Here is a 13379-nt window from a genome sequence, read left to right on the forward strand (position 1 = left end):
TCAGCTGGGGTAGCTGTCAAGCCATGTGTGTCCTGCCCCAAATGTCTGCCAAGAGTTCGCTATCCCTTATCCTAGGCACAAGCATTTAGCTTCAAGTGAGTTAATTAGCAGCTGAAGTCAAATGTAAAGGAGAAGCTGGAGTCTAACAGACCCCTGCCTTGCAGAGCTTTCTTCCATCCATGCTTTTCCAGAAGGGCTAGGAGGACTTTGGAGGTGGTGTGCAGCCTGTAATGAAGCCATGCTCTGAAGTCTCTGCGCACCCAGCAGTCAGACTCTTGTCATTGCTATTAAGTGGGAAGAAAAAGGTCACCCTCTTTGACCTTCCCCCAGGCAGCTCATACAGCAAAGGCAACCTGAAGCTTCTTGACAGAGAGGCTGTGAAGCAAATTAAACAGAACAATGTCTCTGTTGTTCCTTTGGGGCTCCTTCATTACCAGTTGGCAAAATTATGCTGCTCACTCCAATAAAAAAACCCCAACTGGCGGGGATGGTTTAAATAATTAGCCAAGTCCAAACAGTTCACTCACCTTGAAGAAACACGTTAGTTTGGGCATCTTCTGAGATAGGGAATAATAAATAAGAGTCAATGCATTAATTGTGCACTTAGGGTAGGCTCCAGCCTTCCAAAGGCTTTGGATTTGGTAGGTAAATGGAAACAGCTTCGAGGTGTGAGCTTGATCTAAATTTGGAGGAAGTTTGGGCTCAGCTTATGTTGAAAATTACCTCTGGTCTGAGTGGGGAACTAGATCAGGTGACGTCCAGAGGGCTCTTCTGACCTAAATGATGCCCCTGTGAGGGGTTCTTTATGTCCTTGTCACATTGATTGTGTTTTTCTACCTCAGTTAGTGGGAGGAAGCCTCTGAGCCACTGTGAGAAGTTGATCTTGGTTATTGCCATGCTTTGATTTCCTCTCTTGAAGTGCTGAACTTCTGAGGAGTGCCAGAAAGGAATCACTGAGATGGTTAAGAATCACAGACCAGCTTGGGTTGGAAGGGACCTTAAAGATTATCCAAGGCCCAACCCCACTGCCATGAGCAGGGGCACCTCCCACTAGCCCAGGTTTCATAGTTTCATTCAGGGTTGGAAGGGACCACACGGATCATCTAGTTCCAACCCCTCTGCCATGGGCAGGGACACCCCACACTAGATCAGGCTGGACAGAGCCTCATCCAGCCTGCTCTTAAACACCTCCAGGGACAGGGCCTCGACCACCTCCCTGCACAACCCATTCCAGTGCTTGACCACTCTCATGGTGAAGAACTTCCTCCTCACATCTAGCCTGAATCTCCCCACCTCCAGCTTCATTCCATTCCCCCTAGTCCTATCACTACCTGAGATCCTGAGAAGTCCTTCCCCAGCCTTCCTGTAGGCCCCCTTCAGATACTGGAAGGCCCCAGTGAGGTCACCTCGGTTGCTCAAGACCTCATCCAACCTGGCATTGAGCACGTCTGGGGAGGGGGCATCCACAGCCTGCCTGGGACAGGAGGGGAGAAGGGAGGTTGGGAAGGAGGGGAGAAGGGAGGTTGGGAAGGAGGAGAGCTAGAGAAGCATTCTAGCCAAGGCACAGGTACCACTTCCCAGTGATGTTGTCCTTGATGGCTTGGTAGCACTGGAGGCACCTCTGACTTTATCCAGCGACCTTTGTCTCGTAGCAAGACCACCCCAGCGTACAAACTCATGCTCTTGGCTGGGGTGCAGCTGGAGGAAGGACCATGTGTGTGGAGTGTCGTGGTGTGTATTAAACAAAAATAAATTCCTCCTAACCTGAGTTTTTCAGACAGGTTGTCCTAATATATTAACTTCTGTCTGTGTTTTGAATAGTCAATTTCACGGTGAAATGAGTTCTTAATAATATATTTACCACCTGGGAGAAATCTCCCAGCCATCTGGAAAGGAGTGGGGATTTAGTGCCTCCAAATGGAGATTGGTTTGTTATTTATTTATTTAGCCCATGCTTTCCACCCTCCCTTCACCCCAGACAGGGCTCAGAGGATGCCTTGGGTCTGAGCTGATGATGGCAGCAGGTTTCAGGGGGTTTTGTCCCATCTCTTATTGAGGTGGAGGCATCAAGACGCATGTGGAGGCTCTCCACAGCTTCCCAGGTGGGAGGTCGGTGTTGAGGCAGCACAGGGATGTGTTTCTGCTTGGCCAACCTCAGACTAGGATGGCTTCTGTCCCTAGCACTGGGTCAGAGAAAGAAGAGTTTTCTTGTCCCCTTCTTTAATCCTAGGCTAGGATAGCTTCTGTCCCTAGCACTGGGTTCAGAGAAAGAAGAGTTTTCTTGTCCCCTTCTTCAACCCTAGGCTAGGATAGCTTCTGTCCCTAGCACTGGGTTCAGAGAAAGAAGAGTTTTCTTGTTCCCTTCTTCAATCCTAGGCTAGGATGGCCTCTGTCCCTGGCAGTGGGTCAGAGGAAGAGGAGTTTTGCTTGTAGATGCTAACAAAATCTTACTCGTGATGGAGATGTCAGTGATTCATGAGCTAAATCCAGGCTGGTTTATGTAATACATCTTTTGAACTCCAGCAGAATGGAAGCCAGATGCAAACCAAGCTATCCCTTGATTAGGTGGGGGAAATGGTGAATTCATCATCACTTGAAGTCTTTTAAGCAAGACTGATTGTGCCGCTCCAACCTATCCATTGCCTCAGCAAGAAGCGATCAGGTTTGATGGTGTTTGCCTGAGCTCAAGGGAATAATCCTGCTGTTTGCTCCGAGGTGAAATTGTGTGGCATGGCATCTTCAGGCTGTCAGTTTTGATTGTCTCTTCTGGCCTTTGACACCCTGGATTGATGGAATCTCATCATAGCCTTTCTCCCGCGTCCCTGCGTGGTTTTCCCTATGCGCCAAAACCTCATCTTTTATATCGCTGGAGTATGAAATTCCCACATGCCCTGAGGGAACTCGGTGCTCACCCGCCACAAGTCCTTGCAGAAGAGGAATCTGGTGGCTCCAGGGCTTGAGGAAGCTTTAATTGTGTTTGAAAAAGCGATAGCATTAGCATACCCTGAGCCTCTCCTTTAATGCTCCACGCAGGTCCCTCACGCGTCGTTGAAGGAAGCTTTCTGCTGTGGAGATTTGTGTCAACTGGTGAATCTTAGCTCCTAAAAGCTTCTCCTTGGGGATGGTGGGACAGCCAACAAGGGAGTGGAGGGCTGCATCCAGTTCTGGAGTCACTAGGACAAGAAGGATATGGAGAGGTGCTGGAATGTGTCCAAAGAAGGGCCATGAGGATGAGCAGAGGCCTGGAGCTGCTCTGCTATGGAGACAGATTGAGAGAGTTGGAGTTGTTCAGTCTGGAGAGGAGAAGGCTCCCAGGAGACCTAATTGTGGCCTTGCAGTATCTGAAGGAGGCTACAAGAAATCTGGGGAGGGACTTTTGAGGGTGTCAGGGAGGGATAGGACTGGGGGGGATGGAGCAAAACTAGAAATGAGTAGAGTGAGATTGGATGTTAGGAAGAAGTTCTTCCCCATGAGGGTGGTGAGACAGGTTGTCCAGGGAGGTGATGGAAGTCTCATCCCTGGAGGTTTTGAAGGCCAGGCTGGATGTGGCTGTGAGCAACCTGCTGTAGTGTGAGGTGTCCCTGCCCATGGCCCGGGGGTTGGAACTGGCTGATCCTTGAGGTCCCTTCCAACCCTAACAATTCTTTGGGCTGCAGGGTTAGTATGCAATCATCTCTTCATAGCCCCGGCCCAGAAAGGTCTCTATCAGTATTGTACATGCAAGGTGGTGTGATGTAGGTTGTCCTTCCTAGGTGTGGCATGAACCTCCTTTGCATTTCCTTTTCTGGAGAAAAGGAAGCTGAGGGGACATTTTCTGGCTCTCTACAACTCCTGTAAAGGAGGTTGGAGTGAGGTGGGTGTTGGTCTCTTCACCCATGGAACAACTGGTAGCAAATGGCCTCAGGTTGCATCAGAGGAGGATTAGGTTGGACATTAGAGGGAAGGGCTCTCAGACACTGGAACAGGCTGCCCAGGGAGGTGGTTGAATTCCCATCCCTGGAGGTGTTTAAAAGCTGAAGAGATGTGGTTTAGCACTGGGTTTGGTAGAGTGAGATGCTGGTTGATCTTCTCTAACCAAAGCAGTTCTGTGACTCCTCCTGAGCTAAACAAGGACAGGTAGGTCTCACCCTCTCAATGTCTGCTGCTCAGCTCACCTCTTTGCGGGCTGTAAAAGCTGGAGGATGGAGGGCTGAACCATAGAATCAATAAGGTTGGAAGATACCTCAAAGATTATCAAGTCCAACCTGTCACCCAAGACCTCATGACTACTAAACCATGGCACCAAGTGCCACATCCAATCCCCTCTTGAACACCTCCAGGGTTGTTCTGCTTGGAAAGGACCATCAAACTAAGACCACCATGGCCATCAAACCATGTCCCCAAATACCATGTCCACATGTATCTTGAACCCCTCCAGGGGCTCCACCACCTCCTTGGGCAACCTGTTCCAGTGCCTGACCACTTGAACGTGTCCAGAGAAGGGCAACAAGGCTGGTGAGAGGCCTTGAACACAAGCCCTATGAGGAGAGGCTGAGGGAGCTGGGATTGTTTAGCCTGGAGAAGAGGAGGCTCAGGGGTGACCTCATTGCCCTCTACAACTACCTGAAGGGTGGTTGTGGCCAGGAGGGGGTTGGTCTCTTCTCCCAGGCAACCAGCACCAGAACAAGGGGACACAGTCTCAAGCTGCGCCAGGGAGGTTTAGACTCGAGGTGAGGAGGAAGTTCTTCACCGAGCGAGTCATTCGTCATTGGAACGGGTTGCCCAGGGAGGTGGTTGAGTCATCGACCCTGGAGGCGTTCAAGGGGAGATTGGACGTGGCACTTGGTGCCATGGTCTAGTCATAAGGTCTGTGTTGATAGGTTGGACTCGATGATCCTCGAGGTCCTTTCCAACCTAAGTGATACTGTGATACCCTTTCCCTAAAGAAAAGTGTGCACAGGGAGAAAAGAAAGAAAAAGCCAAAGAGAGCCCTGTTAGGAGCTGCATTTTACAACAGGTTGCCCCAAACCCTTGGATTTAGCTCTCCTTGAAGGTGGAAGTTGGCAATAATTGAAGACCAGATTTTGCAGCTGCTGCTCTGACATGATATTGCTGCTGGGTGTTATGAAAACCACTAGAGCTAGAAGCCAGTGCTATAGACTCTTCTTGGAGCTTTAGCTTTCAAACATATGAAGCATCAATCTCTAGCTAGCGGCTCATGAGCTATCAGCTCCTACAATCAAGTGGAAAAGAGTATTTCAAAAGCGCTTAGTTACTGGAACGGTACAAAATGCTTTCTGGACCAGTAAATGCTTCCATGTCTCAGTCCCAGGCCGTGATTAAGAAGATAAAAATCTAGTCCCTGAGAAAATGCACTGCCTGGTTGCTCCTGGGGCTGAAATGTCAGAGTAAACAGGAGGATGATGAGGAAGGGATTCGAGGCCTTCAGGATGGGTTTGCTCACCCTGGGGGGGCTGCTTCCAGGCCCTTTGGGGCAGGCATTGATTCGATTCTTTTTATTTGGTTTATATTTTTAACATATTTATATTGATTTGATTCCTTTATTTGGTATTGATTTGATTCCTTTATTTGGTATTGATTTGATTCTTTTATTTGGTATTGATTTGTGCTTAGCTGCTTCACACTTCAATTATTGTTTATTGATTTGATCTGCTTTGGTCTATTTATTGTGTAGTTATTTTTGATTGCTATTTACTGATTTGATTTTTTCATTCCTTTTAATTCGTTTCCATTTTAAATCATTATTTGATTTTGGTTTGGTCTGTTTATTGTGTGGTTAATTTTGATGACTATTTAGTCATTTGATTTTTCATTCTTTTTAATTTGCTTCTATTTTAAATCATTATTTGGTTTGGTTTAGCCTATTTATTGTGTAGTTATTTTTGACGACTATTTATTGATTTGATTTTTCTTCCTTTTCTTTTGTTTCTATTTCAAATCATTATTTGATCTGGTTTGGTCTATTTCTTTAGAATAGAATAAACCTTTATTAGAATAAACCAAACCAGGTTGGAAGAGACCTTCAAGATCATCATATCCTACCCATCAACCAATCCAACCCACCCAAACAGCTAACCCATGGCACCAAGCACCCTGTCAAGTCTCCTTCTGAACACCTCCAATGACGGCGACTCCACCACCTCCCCGGGCAGCCCATTCCATAGCGCAATCACTCTTTCTGTATAGAACTTCTTCCTAACATCCAACCTGAACCTCCCCTGGTGCAGCCTGAGGCTGTGTCCTCTTGTTCTGGTACTGGGTGCCTGGGAGAAGAGACCATCATCCGCCTGTCTACAACCTCCCTTCAGGTAGTTGTAGAGAGTGATAAGGTCACCCCTGAGTCTCCTCTTCTCCAGGTTCTTGTAGTTATTTACATTGATCTGATTTTTATTAATCTTATAATTTCTTCAAATGATAATTAATTTGATTGGTTTTAGTCTATTAACTGCAGTTGTTGTTATTGGAGAAGAGGAGGCTCAGGGGAGACCACCTTGCTCTCTCCAACTCCCTGAAGGGAGGTTGTAGCCAGGTGGGGGTTGGGCTCTTCTCCCAGGCAACTGTCACAAGAGGACACAGTCTCAAGCTGCACCAGGGGAAGTTTAGCCTAGAGGTGAGGGGAAAGTTCTTCACAGAGAGAGTTGTTAGCCATTGGAATGTGCTGCCCAGGGAGGTGGTGGAGTCACCATCCCTGGAGGTGTTCAAGAGGGGATTGGATGTGGCACTTGGTGCCATGGTTTAGTCATGAGGTCTGTGGTGACAGGTTGGACTCGGTCATCCTCAAGGTCTCTTCCAACCTTGGTGATACTGTGATACCTATTTGTTGTTATTTTTAATTACTATTTATTGATTTGATTTTTATTCTTTTGATTTTGTTTCCATTTTAAATCATTTGATTTAGTTTGGTCTATTTATTGCAGCTATTTTTAATTACTCTTTATTGATTTTTTTAGTCTTTTCATTTTGTTTCAACTTTTAATCATTGAATTTGCTTTTAGTCTCTTTATTGTAGCTATTTTTAGTATTTATTGATTTTAGTTCTTTTTGATTTTGCTTCAATTTTTAATTATTTGATTTGGTTTACTCTATTGTAGTTATTTTCAATTTAATTTTATACTTTTGTTTCCAATTTTCATTATTAATTTGCTTTTAGTTTATTTTATTTCATTTTTTATTATTGATTTATTAATTTATTGATTTGATTGTTAATGAATTTCTTATTTTACTGGTTTGTTTGTTTGCTTTTAATATTTATTACCCTGTGCCAGTTTTTTTCCCCATTGCAATAAGAATTGTGGGCTTGACCCCCCCAGGTTCAGGCCTCAAGTTGTGCCAGGAGAGGTTTAGGTTGGAGATGAGGAACAATTTGGACTTGATGATCCTCGAGGTCTCTTCCAACCTCAGTTATACTGTGTTACTGTGATAATTTCTTTGCTGCAGGGGTGGTCAGGGATTGGGACAGGCTGCCCAGGGAGGTGGTGGAGTCCCCACCCCTGGAGGTGTTCAAGAAATGTGTGGCTATGGCATGTGGGGATATACTGATACTGGGATCATGAAGATATTGGGTAGAAGGTTGGACTTGATGTTCTTGGAGGGATGAAGCTTTTTTGGGGGGTGGGTGAACGTTGTTGCTGTCTGTTTGAACAAGGGCTGATTAGCATGGGTGCTCTTGGACATTGTGTCCCATATGTATGGTGAAGAACCACATTTTATTCCTATTTGGGGACTGTATCATAGAATAGAATAGAGTAAACCAGGTTGGAAAAGACCTTTGAGATCATAAAGTTCAACCTATCACCCAACACCATCTAATCAACTAAACCATGGCACCAAGTACCTCATCCAGTCTCCTCCTAAACATCTCCAGCGATGGTGACTCCACCACCTCCCTGGGCAGCACATCCCAATGGCCAATCACTGTAACTGTAATGGCCTAGGGCAAATGAGCTTGTAGCTTTTGGCTCTTAAAATTTGGTGGCTGCAGGGCAGGCAGAAGTAGCCTTTGCTTGCTGGCAAGGGAGTGACTCCCCTTGATAAGAATGGAAGAGGCCCTTGTGGCCTGTACAACACACATATGGTTAAGGCACTACCACCGACTTTGTGGCATCTAACCATCCTTTCTCAAAGGTCTCTTCCAACCTGGTTTATTCCATTCTATTGATGGGGGAAGGAGCAAGCAAAACTCTCTCAGGCTCCTATTTCCTCCCAACAACTTAGGATCTAAAATGAGATTGTCTCAATCTTGCCCCTAAAATGACCCTGCCAGCGGCTAGCACCTTGGAGGTCGAGTTTTCCCATGTGATGTCACTGGGCATTAGGGTGAGTTACCTTGAAATGATGCAAAAGGTTGGGATGCTTGAAATTGAAACCCTTTCCATTCCCAGCCCCTTTTTCCCTGAGCCCTTTTCCCGGTGATGTGACATGATATCAATAACAATGAGGTTCCTCGCTGCCTGCTCCAGTTGTTTATGGAAAGGAGTTTCAGAAAACATATTATTATAGAGAATAATGGATGGGGCTGTAGGGAGACAAGGAAATAATTGCATTGGGGGGGGGGGGGGCTTGAAAACATCAGCGAGCCAAGAATGGAATTTGGGTGGACTCTGATGTGGCAAGGTCCCTAGGACTAAACTAATTCTCCATAAATCTCTGCAGCCCATTTAGGTTTACTGATTTTCTTTCTTCCCACCTCCCCACCCCCCCCACTGTTTTTCCCCCCCCCCCCCCTATTCCTCCAATCTCCTCTGTGGTCTTTCTTCAAAAGAGAAGAGAGGTGAACAACAAAACCCACCCCCATCCACAATCACGGTGATTAATTATCCTTTTGTACCTTGTTAGCACCTCTGGGTTCTCTGTCAGGAGGGGGGCCTGAGAATCATCCAAGCACAGAATAGAGAAGCAGACATCCTTTAGCTAAGGAGCTTGGAGCTTTGTTTGGAAAGAGCTGAAGGGGGGGGTGGGGATTAAAAGTAAAAATAAACAGAGAATATATTAAAGACAAAGAAAAGGAGCTGCTATGGAGTTGACATCCAGATCAGAAGTGTTGCCAGCATTCTGGCTGCTAAAGCTACTCATTTTTGGCTCTGCTCCCTTTTTTTGCCACTTTTGGGAAGAGCTGAAGCTCTTAAAGTTGTTAATTTATCATAGAATTGTAGAATGGTTTGGGCTGGAAGCGAGCTTAAAGATCAGCTTGTTCCAACCCACTCAGGGATGCTTTACCGCTAGCCCAGGTTGCTCAAGGCCTCATTCAACCTGGCCTTGGACACATCTAAGGGAGGAGGCAGGGAGGGGAGGCTGTAAAAAGAAGTCTCTTCCATTCTGCTGCTGGAGTAGGAAGGTGATGAGAGGGCAGAATGAGGTGGACAAGGGGAGGCTGTAAGAACAAGTCTCCTCCTGTCTGATGCTGGAGTAGGAAGGTGATGAGAGGGCAGAATGAGGTGGACAAGGAGAGGCTGTAAAAAGAAGTCTCTTCCTTTCTGATGCTGGAGTAGGAAGGTGATGAGAGGGCAGAATGAGGTGGAATCATAGAATCATTAAGGTTGGAATGATCTTTATGCTCATCAAGCCCAACTGTCAACCCAACACCATTTATTCATGTCCTGAAGAGCCATGTCTATACTCTCAATGTCCTGGTGTTCCTTTTATGGAACTTGGAGGTCCAGCCCTCTCTACTCTGCCCTGGTGAGTCCTGGAGTGCTGTGTCCAGCTCTGGGGTCCCCCGTTCAAGCAGCACAGGGACTTGCTGAAGAAGGTACAGAAGAGGGCTGCAAAGATACTGAGGGGAGCAGGACTTCTCTATGAGGAGGAAAGACTGAGAGGGTTGGGGCTGTTTAGTCTGGGGGAAAGAGCAGCCTGAGGGGTGAATCTCATCAATGCTGATCAATACTTCAAAGGTGGTGTCAGGAGGATGGGACTAGGCTTTTTTCAGTGGTGCCCAGTGACAGAACAAGGGGGAATGGGCACAAACCTAAGCATCAGAAGTTCCATCTAAACATGAGGAAGGACTTCTTTAAGTGGAGGATGATGGAGCACTGAAACAGGTTGCCCAGAGAGGTGCTGGAGTCTCCTTCTCTGGAAGCATTCCAAACACACCTGGACACGTTCCTGTGTGACCTTCTCTAAATGAACCTGTCTTGGCAGGGGGGGTTGGACTTGATGACCTCCACAGGCCCCTTGTAACCCCTCCCACTCTGTGAAACTGGAAGGAATTTGTCATCTTGGTGCTGCCCCTGGGAGAACCACATTCACCACCCAGAGAAGCACAGGGGAAGTCAAACAACATCTTGAAGCCTCTGTTGGACATTTTTCCCCTCCAGCCATTCTCCCCCTGAAGATTCCAAATAGCTATATCACAAAAGACCTATTGAGTGGCCATTCCACAGTGAATTTTTCCCCTCTATTTTCCAGTCAATCATTTTCCCCACCCTGGCCCTGTTATTTTTATTTGCATTACATCAGCTCGAGGGGAAGGGTGGGGGGAGGGAGTGAAAATCCAGGACTTTGCTTCTTTCAGGGGTGGGATGAAAGGACCTCTTTTGCTTCAGGGGAGGATGGTTATTTGTTCAGCTTTCCAGGGTCTGGGAATAAAAAAATCACTAGCCTGGAAGCATGGTGTTGTATTTATCATAGGATTAAATTGTAGGATTAAATCAGTGGGAGGTGGTGGTGGCGACACTTCCATGAGCTTCCTGGGGTTAAAGTCGGGAGGAAGGGGACAATTTGTATTCCCTGCTTGTGCTGCTTGCGTCATGTTTCAGCCCCTTTTTGGCCTCCTTCGTAGGGTTTAGCATCCTCCATTAGTTTCACAAGGACTCATGCTGGTTTTGCTGGTGGGGGTTGGTCTCTTCTCCCTAGTATCAGGTGCTAGAACAAGAAGAAATAGCCTGAAATTGTGCCAGGGGAGGTTTGGGTTTGGATATTAAGAACAATTTCTTTGCTGCAAGAGCGGTCAGGGATTGGAACAGGCTGCCCAGGGAGGTGGTGGAGTCACCATCCCTGGAGGTATTCAAGAAACCTGTGGCCATGGCACCCTGGGACATGATTTAATGGCCATGGTGGTGTTGGGTAGAAGATTGGACTTGATGATCTTGGAGACCTTTGACAAGCAAAACAATTCTGTGGTTCTATAGCTGCTGAAACCAGTACTGACTTTTCAGGGAGGGGGTTCTGCACACCTCCACCACTCCAAAAGAGACACAGTATGACAGAATCACCAAGGTTGGAAGAGACCTCAAAGATGATCAAGTCCAACCCATCACCACAGACCTCATGAGTCATCCCAGTGGCTTCCCTCACTAAATGCTGGGTGATTAATGACCTTTTAAATCATAAATTAGCTCATTGAACATGTTCAGAGAAGGGCAACGAGGCTGAGGAGAAGCCTTGAGCACAGCCCTGTGAGGAGAGGCTGAGGGAGCTGGGGTTGTTTAGCCTGGAGAAGAGGAGGCTCAGGAGAGACCTTATTGCTGTCCACAACTACCTGAAGGGAGGTTGTAGTCACGTGAGGGTTGGTCTTTTCTCCCAGGCAAACACCAGAACAAGAGGACACAGTCTCAAGCTGTGCCAGAGAAAGTTTAGGCTGGAGGTGAGGAGAAAGTTCTTCCCAGAGAGAGTTGTTAACCATTGGAATGTGCTGCCCAGGGGGGTGGTGGCGTCACCATCCCTGGAGGGGGGATTGGATGTGGCACTTGGTGCCATGGTTTAGTCATGAGGTCTGTGGTGACAGGTTGGACTTGATGCTCTTTGAGGTCTCTTCCAACCTTGGTGCTGCTGTGACATTTCACAGCTTGCTGGGTGGCTCAGGGGTCACCTCGGCGAGAAGAACAGAAGGGGTTGGGTTGCGCCGAGGTCTTCGGTGGCGATTTTGAGGTCGGTGGTGGTGTGTTGGTTTTTTTTCAGTAGAGTAGACCCTGAGTTGCTGTCAGATGGTAGGGAAACAGCTTATGCAAACCTGAAAATAAACCCATATGCTTCACTTACCACTTCTCTCTCTCTTTTTTTTTTCCCCCTAACCTTTATATAAACGTCAGGGTTTGGGGAATGACAATGACACTTCAAGAGAGAGATTGAAATGTAACACACGAGAAACATCACCACGAGATGTTTTGACTTCTCTTCAGCTCCCTTTCTCTCTCAGCTCTATTTATTATTATTTTTTTTTCTCCCCTCCCCTGCAAAAGAAAAACAAAACCAAACCAAAAACCACACACCAAACCTGTTCACTCAAACCTGACTTCAATCCGCAGATAGTTTCTGTGCCTGCAAATGACATTTTTCTAGCAAAACACGCTGTCAGTCGAAAACAAAAGGGAAATAAATCCTGCAGGCCTTGCTCGCTCCTGGGTGCCAGCCCCAGCCCTCCGCTTCTCAGCACCATCTTGGTGCTGCAAAAGCATTGGGGCCGGGACAGCTCCTGCCTGAGGGACAGCAGGGGCTTTGACCCCGCTCTGGCAGGCTGACCTTTCGCTTTTCCCCTCTTTGCACCGCTCAGGCTTTGCATTTTTGACCAAATTCTGAGCTTCAGAGGCTCTCTGCAAGGAGAGTTTGGAGGTTTAGGGTCCCCAGTTCAAGAGAGTTAGGTACCTGCAATTTCCTAACTCTTCTCTATTGCACAGAATCACCAAGGTTGGAAGAGACCTCAAACATCAAGTCCAATTTGTCACCACAGACCCATGACTAGACCATGGCACCAAGTGCCACCTCCAATTCCCTCTTTAACACCTCGAGGGATGGTGACTCCACCACCTCCCCAGGCTGCCCATTCCAATGACTAATGTTTGACCAAATTCTGAGGTTCAGAGGCTCTCTGCAAGGACAGTTTGGAGGTTTAGGGGTAAAGAGGGACTTGGGATCCCCAGTTCAAGAGGGATAGGAAATTCCAGGTACCTAACTCTTCTCTATTGCACAGAATCACCAAGGTTGGAAGAGACCTCAAAGATCATCAAGTCCAACCTCTCACCACAGACCTCATGACTAAACCGTGGCACCAAGTGCCACATCCAATCCCCTTTTGAACATCTCAAGGGATGGGGACTCCACCACCTCCCTGGGCAGTACATTCCAATGGCTAACAACTCTTTCTGGGAGGAACTTTCTCCTCACCTCCAGCCTTAACTTCCCCTGGCACAGCTTGAGACTGTGTCCTCTTGTTCTGGTGCTAGTTGCTTGAGAGAGGAGACCAACTCCCTCCTGGCTACAACCTCCCTTCAGGTAGTTGTAGGCAGCAAGAAGGTCTTCCCTGAACCTCCTCTTTTCTAGGCTAAATAACCCCAGCTCCCTCAGCCTCTCCTTGTACTCCAGGCCCCTCCCCAGCCTTGTTGTCCTTCTCTCTGGACAACTTCAAGTGTCTCAATGTCCTTCTTAACTTACTGGAGGGAGCCCGA

At 47.2% G+C, this 13379-nt stretch overlaps 1 protein-coding gene and 1 non-coding gene across 3 annotated transcripts in view; both read left to right on the forward strand.

Moving 5' to 3' along the window:
* LOC137452007 (protein CEPU-1) overlaps positions 1–13379 on the forward strand; it is a 582860-nt gene that overhangs the window by 273978 nt on the left and 295503 nt on the right. The window lies entirely within an intron of this gene.
* LOC137452018 (U6atac minor spliceosomal RNA) lies at positions 8000–8120 on the forward strand. The gene has a single exon (XR_010989939.1). It is a non-coding gene; the product is annotated as a U6atac minor spliceosomal RNA (small nuclear RNA).

Source organism: Melanerpes formicivorus, unplaced genomic scaffold (genome assembly GCF_026170545.1).
Source record: "Melanerpes formicivorus ecotype bairdi unplaced genomic scaffold, bMelFor1.0.p_v2 SCAF_47, whole genome shotgun sequence".
Classification (NCBI taxonomy): domain Eukaryota; kingdom Metazoa; phylum Chordata; class Aves; order Piciformes; family Picidae; genus Melanerpes; species Melanerpes formicivorus.